Here is a 15,929-nt window from a genome sequence, read left to right as displayed (position 1 = left end):
AATTTAGACAACTACTACCAGCAGATCCCTTCATGGACACAGCAAAATCTTAAACTCTCTCTATTTGACTGTGCTTGCCTAAGGCATTAAGTTCAATCCACCATGTCTCACCTCAGTAACTCGACACAGACTAGGAAATTCTTACAGTCAGCTTCCCCAAGGGATTTGTTAAGTTTCACATACATTTAGTCGTGCAGTTGGCCTGTTCAAATTGATAAACTTGTTGCTCAGTGCTTGCAGATTTTGTCACTAGGAAAAATAAGTATTGGAGTGGGGGAAGGAAGGCTACTATGCTCCGGTAATAATTAAAAAAAAAAATAATGATTATACATGCATTGCTGCTCCTATCTCTTCTTGAGAGACATTTATTTTGCAGGAGACAGGCAGATACTCTGGTGATGGGCACATTAAAAATGCCACAGATAGACAAGATGAATGTCATTAACATGTGAAAAATGAATAGAGCAGACAGACACAAAAATACTATTCAATCCTATCAAATATAAAGAAATAATTCACCACATGAATATCCTGTGTATCTGAACAATACACATATATTATATGCAGGTTACTGATAAAGACTTCAGTCTGGAAAAGCACTTAAACACTCTTACTTTTCAGTAAGTGAGCAGCACATTGGAATCAATGAAACTATTCACTGGATTAGAATTAAAGCATATGTCTTAATTTTTTTTTTTTTTTTTTTGGTTGAAGGCAAATATGACCCACATGTAACTATTAGATTACTTTTATAATGTTATAACATGTCATAGTGATGTTTACGGTATTACTGAGTCAAAGTAACTTTTCTCCCATCCAACTTGATGCTTGTGGGTATAAAAATTATATGCTACACACACCTATGCTATATACACCATGAAGCAAACCAGTTCAACCCAGTATCTGCAATGGCAGAAGACAAATGGAGCAGAAAAGCAGCAGGAAAGACAGGCTGAAGAAATAAGAAGCATGAGGAGCCTCCTTTCCAGAAGGGTAACTGTACGGACCTACAGCAAGCACAAAGCCTGTGGTGCTGGCAAAAAAAAAAAGCCAGACATGGTCACAGAATCAAACCAAAGGAAGATATGATGTGTCTTTTTATTGGGCTTCAGAACACACAAATTAAAACTCTCTGTATCCTGCAGAGCTCCTCAATTATTTGTCATTACCATTGTGTGAGATAGAAAGCATTTAGTCCTCAGTGTGTAGCACAGATAGCACACCAGACTTCTCTTTCAGCTATAGAGTCATGTATTTTGACGACAACCCAAAAAGAAGCAATTGTTTTCTCCATCTTTCCTCAGATGCCTTTGTTATAAAATACAAAAAGCCTTATTATCAATCCTTGCACCTAAACTGCACAAGGACTTCCAGTGATGAGATTAATTTACAAAGTTGATGCATTGCAATACCAATTACAGAACCACCTAAACAAACATCTTAGCTTCATAGTTCTGCAGGGATTGTCGGTCTGCAGTCTGTGTGATATTCTTAACAGTTACAGGCTTACAAACACTGTGTGATTGTCCTTGTGACTTGTCAAAGCTGAAGATCTCCAATTTCAGAAATGGGAATCACTGTCTTCAAAGAAATCCAAAGTGTCACCATTGCCTTTTCTTTAATACGCTAAAAAGATCAAGTTTATTTTGCAGTATGTAAACTGGGTTTGTTTAACAGATAAAATAATACCAACAGAAATACACATTTTCGAGAAGAGGATAAAGATCACTTAAGTTATAAAGACTTAATAAAGCTAAGAGAAAATACAGACATATGTATGAGAGGCCACTCAGAACACAAATTCTATATGGTCAAGTGTTTAAAAAAAATATTTGTAAAGTATACATATAGTTTAAAAACAAGTTTTGAGGCAGAGATTACTTAAGGACGAGGACACGTAAATTGGTATTTAGGTGCAACAAGATATGACTCAATCTTATTTTCAGAGGCAGTTATAATACCTGGGCCGATAAAAAAAATTGTGTAAGTACAGGCTAGAATCAGGCCTGTCTCAGAAAACAGCAACTCCCCAAACAACAAACAAAAAAATCCAAACAGACAAACATAACCACACCAAAACCCCACCACCAAAACAAACCAAAACCCAAAACACTGCACTGCCAGTTTGGGGTCTGTGTTTCCTGCTTTATCTAACTCGCAAGGTAAGGTGTCTCAGTAAGCAGACCAGGTTACAGAAGCTTTCACGCTGATTATCTGCACTGCACCTGACCTGTGAAGAAATAGGAGTTCATCTTCAGCTGACTCAGTGATTAGAACTTCACAAGCAATGAATAGCTAAATTTAGAGCAGCTACACCTTTCTTCACACTTGAACATAACAATTGTCAGCTTCCGAAAGAGAACCTATACTAAAGGGAAATTTCCTCTTGCCAAAGCACAAAAGAGCCAAACAAAGCCCATCTGCAGTAACCTGTCTGTCTTTTGTAACTACACTACCATATTTAGTGCAACAAAGGTTTTATACCTACTCAATTACGTATTTATTTTTAATTTGGAAAAAGTAATAAAACAACACACCTTTTTTTTCCCCCCTTCAACTTGTTGTATTGTCAAGATGCAAACCTGTTATAAATTACTGATAAACAAATTTGTAAACATCTTGTAATTACTTACTTGTCCTAAATTAACATTAAAGGACTGCCTTTATTCTTCCTAAAAGAATGAATGTACTGATAACAGCTTTGCAACCTGACATAAAACTTTCCTCAGTAACATGTATAAAATGTCATTTGCATAGAAATTTTATTTAATTCTTTCTTTCTATGGACATAATGTTCAGCTTGTCTTTCAAATACTAGGATTGGCATATCAACTAATCTGAATGACAGTGATAGCTTAGTTAAACATACAGTACGCTTGGGAGATTAAAAGGATCTTCCTCAAAAAAACTTAGTTGTTTATGCAGTCCATTTCAAAAAGAATCCTCCTTAGGTGGATATGAGACACCTTTTTCAGGCAGAATGGAGTCTCCCACCAAAATGCATGCATTGATTGAACAACTATGGAAAATGCACTTCGCAGTCTTGGAAGACAAACCGTGGGAGCTCTCATTTAGAGAGGTACAATACCTAATTAATCTACTCAATTGAGCCATCTATAATTCCTATTTCAAGCCAGTTGTAGTTTATTACAAAACTGAAGGTTTCTGTACTGCCCTAAAAAAAAGTAGTTGATTTTCCTGTTTGAGAATATCACAGTTTTCAGACAACAGGTTGTTTACTATCTTTAGTCATGGTCACTTTTTCAGCAATTCTTTGCCTCTTTCAGAATGAGGCAAGCATGAACCAGAAAAATATCACCTATAATACTTATAAAGATCTATGATCAAGTACAAGCCTTGATAAACAGGATTTTGAGGAAAGGTAAATTTTGTTTTATCATCATGAAATCCTCAATCACTGGCAGCCAATGAAAAACATATTAATTAGTCACTGTAGAAATAAAATAATTCCTACTGTATATAACCCTACTATAATCCTACTATTCTTGTCACTAGTCACAGCCTCTACTTTTATGAAGCTTTCATTTGCTAGTAATTGAAATTCTCAAACTGTAAGTACAAACTGCATCTTGGAGTATTTACTTGCAAAACTGGGCCTTTAAAACACAAAATTCCTCCTCTTAAACATAGCTTTTATCAAGTATCACAAATGCTTAGCTTTCCAATGGGTGTTATTGGATTTTTGAATGTGATCCAACTTCTGAAGGCAGGAATACAGTTTTCTCGATAATCACAATCACCAGAAAACAAAACAGACAGCAAATTCTCACCCCTCCTAATTTATTCAACACTCTTTACTCCATACATTTTGACTCTAGTATCAAATTAAAAATTTCTGCATGTGCTATATTCAGTAGCAGAGGACTTCTGAGGAAGAAATCACAGTAGAACAGGACAAAGACAACCACAGTATTTTTTGTGAATTCAGATAGTCAAACTGATGATACTACCCCACTAATGTTTGCAGCAACAGTGTTAAGCAGTAAGGTAAAATTCCACCAAGGAGGAAGCAGAGTAAAATCAAGCAAAGTAACCTACCTATACTCATTTGGAAGTCATAGCAGACTGAAGAATGGAAGCCAAGAACACCAAACAACCTACTCCTGCATGTATTTTTTTAGATCAACCACCTCTCTAGAAACATCCCCTAAATGGCTCATAGTCAGCTCTGGGAGCCAGTAATTTAGAGCCAAACCCACTTGTAGAATCCATCTACTTTGCAACAGGTGCTCCATATACAATGGCCCTAATAATGACTTGATTGGGCAATCTTGCTCTGACCAGTTAACAGCTGATCCTAATGCACCACATACCTAACCTAGAGCTTGTATGCTGTTGTCTTCTCCACTGCTTGTTGCGCAAGAAAAATAGGTACAGGTTTAGCCACTTCCTTTGCCACACTGATATATGAGGTACTTTCTGACCCCTGCAGCTGTTTCAAATCTGACTAAAATTAGACCAGACAGCAAATTCTTCAGTGAACTACAGGGTTACTGAACCAGCAGAGCTACAAGAGAGCAAAAGGAAACCAAAGCCATTTTTATGCACTGGCTCCATCCTCCACACAATTGAGCTATAACCCATAAATTATGTTTACACTTAAGCCATGAATTGATGCTGACCTCTTCCTGTACTTTGCTTTTGTCCACCTGTAAAATGGGAATAATAGTAGTGGGCTATCTCCATCAGGACAATAAAAAAGGGGTTTATTACCATTTGTAGCACCACACTACAGTTCAGGTAGCATAGTGATATATATATATAAGAATACAAGTAAACATGGAAACCTACATAGCATAAAGTAGTTTGAAATTTCCAGATGACCCTCCTAAAAATGTGAAGACAAACTAGGAAAATACAGTAATGAAATAACAGTATAAAAGTAGGTGTCATCCAGGAATTTCCAATTTTTTAAAATTTTTTTTAAGTGTGCAGAACAGGTGCAGCAAGTATCATTTCCCTCCTGCTGGTGGGCCCACCTGCTGTCTGCCTGATGGTTCTATCCTCACTACCTTAGTATTTATTTTCAATATGCAAAGTTAAAGATAATAATACAATTTTTTTCATTTTTTTTACCTCAATATATTTTAGGTATCTCTTCAAATAACTATATGTATCAAATCCCACTTCATTATTCATTCAGTTAATGGTAAAAAGAAAACACACAGCAAAATTCTGCTATCTGAAGTATTCTGTTGTACAGATGTGATTTGCTGCAGAGATTATATACAGAAAACATGATGTCCCCCTTCTTCTGTTTTATTTTTCATGCACTGTGATGCTTCTCAAGCTGCCAGATGTGAAAACGGGTGGTGTCTCGTTTGGTGTGAGACACTGCATGGATTCATTGAATAGCTACCCAGTGTAGAAGGGTTGACAACTGCAGCAATAAAAATCTCATGAGATGCATGCCGACAATAACAAAAGAGTAATAATAATAATAACAATAATAAAAAAAAATTCAAGGTATAAGATTTCCTGGTTTTAAGCCTAATAAGGTTTTCAGTCTCAATATAAGTTTTTGGCTGAAAGAAAAAAACAAGCACAGGACGCTAGAGGATTTCAAGTAAAACATTGAGTCTCATTAACTCATAATTAGATGAGAATTAGCAATATGATAGCAACCCTCATCATGCAATTCTCTCTCTCCTTCTCCCTTCTTCTTCCATGAGCCTTATAAAACAACACACACTATTCACACAAATGTTTACTCTACAGAACTGGGCAAACTTACACAGAAACTTGAATTTCTGAAAAAAATATGTAATTCCCTGTTTCCCTTCAGTGCTGCAGCTCTGCTGATACTCAGGTTGTCGGATACCTTGCTTCATCTCTCCCCCAGCTCACCTGGGCTCCTACTCAAAGGCTGCTGGGTGAGAAAGGTCCAGAGCAGGCAGCATACTTCCAGGAGGGGATGCAAGTGCCTTCCCACAGCCTATCTGCTTAAACAACCTTGCTTGCTCTCCTTTGAGCTAATGCTGCCGCTTCGGGGAAGTGTTCTCATTTTTCTGCTTAAATCACAGACTCTGACATTGGTTTAATTTATTAAAAAGAAATTTAAATTTAAGGGAACTCATAATCAACACTAAAACCTAGATGACACCTGCAGCTTATGGCCCATACCCACAAAGTACAGCTGCGCTGCAAAAAATCAGTCCCCACTGATGATGGGAACTGGCAGCTCTCCCAGCTTCCAGTCTTCCATGCCTTCAGTGAAGGATATGACTGACATCTGCATTTGTGAAATCCCTGCCACCACACACTCTCAAGGCCAGTGTTAGGACCTCTATTCTGTCCTACAAATCCATGTAGGTTTTTACCGCAACGCACCAATGGTTTGATATGAAAGCCTTTATAGCTGATCATGAGAAATTAAGCTTTCCTTCTCACCTATGAGCTGAAATGCATCTTAAGCCTCCTTTTCTTTTTGACAAGAAATCTACTGATCTGCAGTGAATAATTATTCTTTAACAATACAAGAAGTAATTAAATTTGAAGTTTCATGATTCTGAACAGTGAGCTCCCTATATTTATAACTGGTACAAGTCTTAATTCAAAACAGTTACTAATTTCACTACTTTTATTTTACAGTTTATTATGTGTACTTTGTTAGTTTAGAAGATACTTCCTTAAGTGTCAGCTTTTGCTTTTTCTATTTTTAACAATTTTCCAATTTTCTTTGACTATCCCAAGCGCCAATGAAAATTATGCCATGCCCAAGAATAATGTAAGGGTGACTGTCTAAGCAATAACGTATTTGTTATTGCTCAAGAAAAATAAACACTTTCATAAATGCATAAGTTGTGAGAATAATTAGCTTTTGTTATTAATACTACATGAAAAAAATTGAGGTCAGACAAAAATTAAAAATTAACAAAAACAAAAATTAACAACTGACAATGAAAAAACCTGAGGATTTTTGCATGAAGCAAATATCTTTCTTACAACTTTCTCCCATCTAGAGTAATGTATTAACTTTTCTACATCTATGTACTTTTTATGTTCTGATTCCTAATTTTTCTATCTTCACCTGTGGCTACATGCATTTCAGCAAACAACAAAACAGCAGTTTTCTTTATTTTACTGGGCTGTTACACAGGGCATAATTTTATTATTTTAAAAAAAACACCTCTATAAAGTCCAATAAATCAATGTTTCTTAAAGATAAAAGTTTGCAGAAACGTTATTTGCTCTGTTTTGTCTCTTAACTGGCTTTCTGTTTAGCATTAATTTTAAATGTAATGTTATTTCAGTCAACCAATACTTTTAAGCATGCTGAATAGTGTGGAACATTCCTTTATTCTGATGTCATGCAGAAAGCATTTTTCTCAGAAGACATCTTTTGTAGTTGTAACCAAAAGGCAAAAGAAACTGGAGATCTCAAAAGGTGGGGGGAGGCGGGGGGTGGGGGTGGGTGAGCTGAGGGGAAAGGCTTAAAACTCCTCAATCCTGTCACTTCTAAAACTGTATTAGAACCACACATATTTTTGGCAGTGACCTCTTAAAATAGTCCCTTATAAGCCAGTGCTTCTTTGCCACATTCAAGGTATTATACTTATTTTTACAGGTTTTGACTAAAAATTCCTTGCATTATTGTACTGTATCACAGGGAAGTTCGCTATAGTTTCATGAAAGACGTTTTCATTTCTGACTGGCATCTTCTCAATAGCAGGGGGCCCAGGCATACCGCTCTCTTCCAGGCAAACCTTTCTACTCTTAAACAGTACAGCATTCATAATTTGCTTTCAGCACCGCAGGGCAGCTACACAGAAAAGTTTCTGCAACTAAATAGGTTACATCACAGAGAAGTCCACTATTTGGCCAAGGTGTAAAACATAAATACACCCCTCACTCACTTCTGCACCTTACAAAAATGAAATATTATCTACCCCAAAGACATGCATTTTCACATTCAGCCTGGTATGCTGTGTATTTTAATGTGTTTATTATGTATCATCACTCCCAATTAAGCACATGAAAGGGAAAAATCAACTACAGAAGAAAGGAAACTTAAAAAAGGTCTCAACAGGATAAATATATGTACTGGCAAAAACTTTTATTTCTGCAAATACTCTGAATTCTCACTGTATATTGGATGTTACTCCACTTCCTAGGCTGTCTTTCAGGCATAAAGGGAAGGCATAATAAGGTAAAATTTCTTAAAGGTATCATCAGTGGGATTCAGGAACAAGAACTTCTCTTAGGGTAAGCAAAGTTTGGATGATCCCAAGATAAATGATCAAATTATAATTAAAAAAACTTTGATATCATCATATACTAGTCTACTGGAGCATTCCACCAAAGTATATTTGGAAAAGAAAGCATTTTGCAAGTACTTTAAAAAATGTTATTTGTTTGAAAGATAGTTAGGTATTCAGAATCATAGAATATGCTGAGTTGGAAGGAATCCACAAGGATCATCAAAGTCATCTCCTGGTCTTGGACTAGACCATCCCAAGGATCACAGCATGTGCCTGAGAGTGGTGTCTAAACACTTCTTTAACTCTGTCAGACTTGGGGCTATGACTACTTCCCTGGGGACTCTGTTCCAATGTTTTACCACCTTCTGGATGAAGAACTTTTCCTAATATCTGATTAGAATATTAAACACAGCCTTAACAAAGACGTTGTTGCACCAGGGAAAATGTCACATGTTATCAGGATAGAGTTACATACTACAAATGAAGAGATATATGTACATAGCCCTTTTGAACTGAGAAATTGCAACTGTTGTTGCAATCGCGAGTAATACCCCACAATGTATATAAACTTCTGTGTACTGTAAATTTAGGAAAAAGACACTTTAGGTTGTGCATGTTATTGGATGTTATTACTGAACTGAGATATAGGTGATATGTGTGTGTGTGTATATATATATATAATAAAATAATACACAGTTCATAAGGATGTTACCACCTAGAATAAATGCATGCCTGTTATTTACCTGAATACCTACCAATTAGTACACCAGGCTGCAACAAATTCTCCCAAATTCCTACCATGTTTCAAGTAGGCAAACACCATATAGTTGTCAAAAAACTGAAATGTTAAAACAGGAGAAGCCTAGTTTCTATTATCTTTTCTTAAGAAATATCTCTGGAACACATTTTGCCAGAGGTAGGACTTGGGAAAACCTTGGCTTGTCATGTGTAATTTGGAACTGGGATCCCCGTCTTTTCCTGTGGAAAGAAGGGAAACCTGCTCTGAACAGATCTATATTAATTACTATATCAAGCTAAATCAAAGAATCTTAAGGGTTGGTAGGGACCTCTGGAGATCAGTTAGTCCAACCTCCCTGCCAAGGCGGGGTCACCTAGAGCAGGTTACACACAAACACATCCAGGTGGATTTTGAATGTCTCCAGGGAGGGAGAATCCACAACCTCCCTGGGCAGCCTCTTCCAGTGCTCTGCCACCCTCACTGTAAAGTTCTTCGTGTTGAGGAGGGACTTCTTGTGTTTTAGTTCATGACCACTGCTCCTCATCCTGTTGCTGGGCACCACTGAAGAGTCTGGCACCATGCTCTTGGCACCTGCCTCTGAGATATTTATATGCATTAATGAGATTCCTTCTCACTCCTCTCTTCTCCAGACTAAATAGGTCCAGCTCCCACAGTCTCTCTTCATGAGATTGATGCTCCATACCCCAAATCATCTCTGTGGCCTCCACTGGACACTCTCCAGTAGCTCCTTGTCTTTCTTGTACTGAGGAGCCTAGAACTGGACACAGCACTCCAGATGTGGCCTCACTAAGGCCAAGAATAGGGGGAGGATAACATCCCTCGACCCTCTGGCCACACTGTTCCCAATGCACCCCAGGATAACAATACCTATTACTTTAATACACTCCTCCAATGTACTAATGACAGAAAGAGATGTGACTGTTATCACCATTTAAAAGGAAAAATATTAAAAATATCTTTAAACATGGTATCATCTTATTACAATTGATGGAAATAATCATTATTGCTTTTATGGGAAAAAAATTGGGTTTTTTATTTTTTCTTTTACAGAGTCAGCACAGCTACAGAAGAGTACACTGGGTTCTGTTCTGGCTGTTGCACCAGCATAATTGGTAGCTAAGTTCCAGATGTAGGATCCTCATTGTTGGTGATCCATGAACCAGAAAGAATATAGGTGAACTTTCAAATTCCAGGTTGAGCTTGTGGCACTGTCAGTCAAGAAAAGCACCTTTTCACTTACTCCTTTTTCCCTTTAATTCTACAAAATAAATGAGATTATTGCTGGAAAGACAATCCGCTGCTTTATGATAACAGATTTTTTTTAAGAGAAGTTTTTGCTTTAAAAAACAACAACATCATGCACTGAATGCACACCGTTAGCCTGTTGTCAATCACAAGTACCATGCCATGTGCTTATTAAAAAGAGCATTAAAGTATAAAAGGAAAAAGAAGTGGGGCTGCTTTTGAAGGAAATCATGCTAAAAAACTTCAGAGAAGCAGTCCAAAACCAAGAGTTCTAAATGTGAAAATAATGTAAGATTCTCAGCTGCAAGCAGGATTGCTGAACAGATGAAGGCTAAACAGGGCAGTGTTTCTGCATGCTTCTCAACCATCGCTTTTGGGTTGCTTTGTGGAGGAAAAAAAACCCAAACAAAAAAATAGACTGTTTTGTGTTTTAGTCTTTCAGTCTTCTTAAAATTATATTTCCCCTCAACATTTAAATTAACCTGTAATACAGGCATTTGATACTAGAAGGGACTACACAGCGCCATGAAAGCTAAGCAATAATATTGCATACTTATATTTTTTGGAAGATACGCTACGTAACATTTTAAGTTGCAACTCAGTAGAATAAACTAGAACTACACACAAAAGACCACAATTGTGTAAAGACGTATCTATGAAAAATACTGCAGAACAGCTTCCATGATCAGTGGAAAGACAATGTTGAAAACGAACTTTACCTCCCACACCCTTAAAAAAGCATAAATTACTATGTAATTTTGTTTCACAAGCTCAATAATGGCAGTTCTCCGCAGCCTTCCTGCTATGTAGCCCCTTAAATGACAGCACTAACACTTGACAGTGCAAGTACTTCTTTATTTTCTTCTAATACTACTCACCCCTAAAGTTTATCATTCTTCATATTTATAGCATATCCACCAAAAGCAAACAAATTCAGTGTTGTTCATAATATTTTGAAAGAGATGCAGCTTCACAAACCATAGGAACCTTGGGGCATTTAAAATTGAAAGCATTTTTTAAATTAGTTTAAATTTCAACTATGGACTGTAGTTAGGCCTGCTTGCCTAAAGGTAATGCTCTGTATCACCATGCCATAGATCTGGGTTAAATTTCAAGCCTCTCTATAGCTTCCCAAGCTGGCACAACCTGGGGTGAGACTAGTACCTCTTGTTATCGTGCAAGAACCACTTCAGCCGATTAAGGAGCAGCACTGTTCAGCTCTGAAGAGAATCTCATCCTCCTCACCAAGAAGGCTGTGTCTTTGAGCACAGAGAGAGGTTAAAAACAGGGTTGAAATGGAGTATATCCTCAGGGCTCCATCAGGGACATGAAAGACAACCCTAGAAAGTATGTTATATGACAACAAAGACATCAAATAACTTTAGCGGAATAGCTGCCTTCTACCTCTACAAGTTTCCCTGGAACTTCCATATGCATACAGTACCTTTTTCCCCTTCCATCACAAGATTTTTGTGTATTGCTCTTACATGCTCTGAAACAGCTGCTGTATTTCAATCTAGATAGCTAGATTACAATGGTGGATTAAGTTATTCACATGTAATGGATCAATTACTAGGATCTTCTGCACTCAGTGAAAAACAGAAACCACTTTTAAGAGGGCATGTGTGGAAAGAAAGCAGCTGGGTTCAAGTGCTGCTACTTAGTCCTCACACTACCAGTCCTAAAACGTCACACGATCTTGTGCACTCAGCCCTGGTAGGAAGTTCAAAATTTAATTTACACTTAGGAATGAGGGGGTTTGTTTCACTACTCCCAGATATGAGCTAAATGTTCAAATTATTCTTGTTACAATGATAAACAATCATGTGAGTAAATGTGTGGTATTTACACAGAGATTCAAAGACAGTCCAGACACAGGAAAGAATTTCACATGGCTCTTGCCTGCTTGAACTGCTTGTTGTAAAGCAGTTAGGGATCCTTTAAAAAGAAAGATATCACCACACTACATGCTATTGTAAAGACAATGTTGCTACACTTAGGCTCATGATACAAGCTTCGTATCTGATGACTATAAAGCTTTGTAGTGTGACTACTTGGCTTGAAATCTGATTTTCTCCATTAATGCAGTTATAGACAAAAGAAAAATGACTTTCAGATTAAGTTAAGCAGCTGCATAGTAATAGTGGGAGTAAAACCAGCATCTGTGGTCTTGGGCAAATCAGTATTAGTTCAAGACTGGATATTGATAAATAAATGGCTGAAAGGCTACATACTTGCTGGAATATAGAAAAAGCCAAAAAGGCCAGTGCTAAAGTGCCTAAAAATGTGAAAGATATATACTGCTGAAAATTAAATTGAAATACATTTTCTAAATACCTTCTGCAACATAAGTGGCCTGTATCTTCTTTCAAGACAGAGTATCAGTTTATTTCAAATTTAGAGATATTGGCCTTGATTCAAATTCATGGCAGTTATAGAAACCAATGTTCCATGGCTTGATTCAGGTGGCAAGCATTAAATCTTTTTCCTGCTGTCATGCAACAACAACTTTAATACAAATTAGCACTGCCAAACTCAGTTTCCTGAGCTCAGAAGTCCTTGATGCTACTCCCTGAATTTTATTCATACTTTCACACGGATTGTGCTTTGCTGAAATTGTTGTAGCTGACGAGAAACAAAAAAATACAATTTAATGACACTGGATTCAGTATTATAATTCATGACATTGTAGAAAATTTAACATGCAGCTCTTCATTATTTTTTTAACTGAGGTAAATCTCAATCAAATCCACCCAATATTTGTTCAGGGGTCATAACGTGTAAATTTGGTTTCTGTTAGTCAGATCTTCCCTTCAGACCTATTGTTTATGCTGAACCTAATCTTGCCAGTCAACAATAACTCATTTTTTAAGATACTAATTCAACTTTTACAATGGCCTTCTTAGAGTTCAAGACAAAACTATCTAAGCCTCTGAAAATACGGAGCAACAAACTGAAATCAACAGTTTATTTCAGTTTTCCTACTCAATGGGAATATACAATTAACTAAACTTGACACTCCAGACAACTTAGAATGAGATCCAGAGGGTAGATCTGAGTCAGAGAAAGCATATTTCCACTTAAGAAAGAACCCTCTGTTTCTCCAATCAGCCACTCCAGACTGATGGGCCCTTAATTGCAGAGTTCCACAAAAAAGGGTGGGAAATGCCAATGAGTACCTAAGCCTCCTTGGTTTCCATGGCCATGCTCAAAAAACCCTGGCAAAAATTTGCATTTCAAGGAACGCCCAGTTCCAATTCCTTGCAACTCCCATAGAAGTAAACCAAAATCCAAAACCACTTCCTAGCAAAATTTCTGCCAAACCAGTCGACTCCCTGTAGCTTTAAACTGAACAACTCATTCTATCTGAATTCACACTTCAATTTACAGCCAGTCATTCATAAGTTTGTTTTCCTTTTTTATTAATATTTTACCACTAGTTTATAATCCAGGAGTACCCAAAGCTAATCAAGCTCTTGGCTTTAGTGTGCTGCCAATAAAAACACATATAATGGTCAGTCCTGGTCAGAGACTTACAATCTGTGAAGACAAAGGAAGCAAAACCAACTAAAATAACATCCCTTCTCGTCCTCATCCTGCAATGATGAGGACAGCCTTGTTAGTTCTATGACTTACAGGATTTTCACTCAACATCTAATTTTAACCTTTGTTATTTTTGAATAACTGAAACCTAGCTATTTTCTAAGTGACTAGCTTTTGGAATTTTTAAAACTTCATATAAAAGAAAACAATCATCAGTTTCTCAGTTACCTCTTTATCTGCCTATCTGTAACTACCCTTGGCCAACTTCCTTGCAAGCGTGCATAAAAAAACACCAAAGTCAGCACAGGGTAACATCACTGAGGCTCTGAAGGAGTGATATACATGTGTTCTGGCTGCCCCTACCTGCTCCTTGTCCTCATAGGGAATGCTGGTGCTTTTCCTAAGAAAAGGGGAAATTATATTTATGCTTCTCCTCTTAAATAGGTTTAAATGATTCTCCAATATAAACAGAACTAGAGCCTTTCTGACTTACTCTTCAAAAGAAAAGAAATAAAAAAAAAGTGATTGATTAATGTGTTCCAGTTAATATAAGCAAAACTCACCTTATAAAAACACTTGAATTAAAACTCTGTGTGCGTGTGTGTATGTATGGGTAGGTATGAGTCTTAAGGAACTACCAAGTTTTACACCACTACCAAATGATAACATTTTTAATAACTCATGTTAACAATGATACATGCGTACCCAGGATTTGTAGCTGCTTTGCCAACAGTCAGTACTAAAATAAAGAGAATTTTGTTAAAACTCTGCTCCTACCTAAAGGTCATACAGGTAGAAAAAAGACTTCAAAGAGCACCATACGTGTTTAAAAAATAACAAATAAAAAGGAAGGAAAGCAAGAGGTTAAAGGTATACTGTGCTTTGACACAATTCACTCAATATCTTACTACATATCAAGCATTTATCAATTGTCAGGAATAGAAAACCATGCTGTTTTTAAGATTCATAAATGTGAATGCATAAAGGAGACTTCCAGTATCTACTTACAGTTTGGAATTGCAGAAATGGCAGTGCTACCTAGCTGTCGTTGAAATCAAAGGGTCTCTTATTGATTTCATCTGCAGGAGGCCCCAAGTGATGAAAAAAAATTAGATGTTCTAAATGTAAGTGGCCAGCTTCTAAAAGAACTTGAACATCTTACTGGCACTGACCTTTTTTGGTGACTAATAGCAAGACATTATATAAAATTTTGGCTCTAGTACCTACACTAAGTGAATGTTTTTGCATCTAAGGCATAAAAACATATACAGAGAGAAAAGAATAGGAAAAGCAGAAGAGGAAAGTTGGAATGAATTTTGATGGGATTTCCTAGCTGCACTGCACATACTCAGCTGGATACTCAGCTTGTGTAAATTGACAACACAGCACTGGAGCCAACAGAGCCAAGGTACTTAACACAAACTAATAATCTGGCTCTATGTACCGATGTTGAGAGAAAAATAAGCACAAGCTTTCCCACCACAGAGATTAAAATATAAAAGTGACCCTAATGAATATAATGGTGCTTGGGGAATTCCTGTATCTTTTCTGCAAATCAAAAGAAATGATGAGGGGACAGAGAGAGTAATGGCGGAGCAATAATGCCTCATGTACCCTCACTGCTAAGAGATTCATAATTAAAATCTTCTCTAGCTGTGTGCATAATGCCCATGGCAATGTGTGCCTTTGCACTTCACAGAAAACTCACTGACAAGAGGACTGTGAGCCCGAGATACAGCACTGAAAGAGGTTTTTAAACGTGTGAAGTATGCTGGACACCTGTTGAGAAATTCACAAAAATTAATGGTGTTATTATGGGATGGGCCAAACATAAATAACTAGACATCAGCTGGATACTTAAGGATTAGAACAATTCAACTTTCTCTCTTGATGAAAAAAACCTTTTTTTTTTTTTTTCAAATTAATCTCTTTAGTGAATGTGAGTTAATGACTTTTCAAAAATTTTTCAAAATCTAACCAAAGTTGTGACTTCTGAAAATGAAGTACAACATACAACCTGGAGATATTATGTTTTGAAAATTCCTACAAAGATACTTTCTAGCCTATCTAATACTTCACTTTTTTACAGCTTTTCTTATGTTTATAATGTGGAAAGTATCATGCTGCCTTAACCTTCAGGAATTACTCTCAATTTCTAA

General features: G+C 36.8%; 1 protein-coding gene across 8 annotated transcripts in view; it reads right to left on the bottom strand.

Moving 5' to 3' along the window:
• The window catches only part of NPAS3 (neuronal PAS domain protein 3), a 599,417-nt gene that overhangs the window by 559,690 nt on the left and 23,798 nt on the right, over positions 1-15,929 (bottom strand). For 3 of the 8 annotated variants that reach the window (XM_069017788.1, XM_069017787.1, XM_069017785.1), the window contains exon 1: positions 4,060-4,225. The exons of 2 other annotated variants lie outside the window; for them this stretch is intronic. The gene's annotated coding sequence lies outside the window, so the exon portion shown is untranslated. Of the gene's footprint in view, positions 1-379; positions 2,231-4,059; positions 4,226-5,755; positions 5,820-15,929 lie in introns of those variants that run through there. 3 more of the 8 variants (XR_011151409.1, XM_069017786.1, XM_069017792.1) reach the window with 3 other exon arrangements.

Source organism: Aphelocoma coerulescens, chromosome 5 (genome assembly GCF_041296385.1).
Source record: "Aphelocoma coerulescens isolate FSJ_1873_10779 chromosome 5, UR_Acoe_1.0, whole genome shotgun sequence".
NCBI classification, from domain to species: Eukaryota; Metazoa; Chordata; class Aves; order Passeriformes; family Corvidae; genus Aphelocoma; species Aphelocoma coerulescens.
This window is presented reverse-complemented; position numbering and strand designations above follow the sequence as displayed.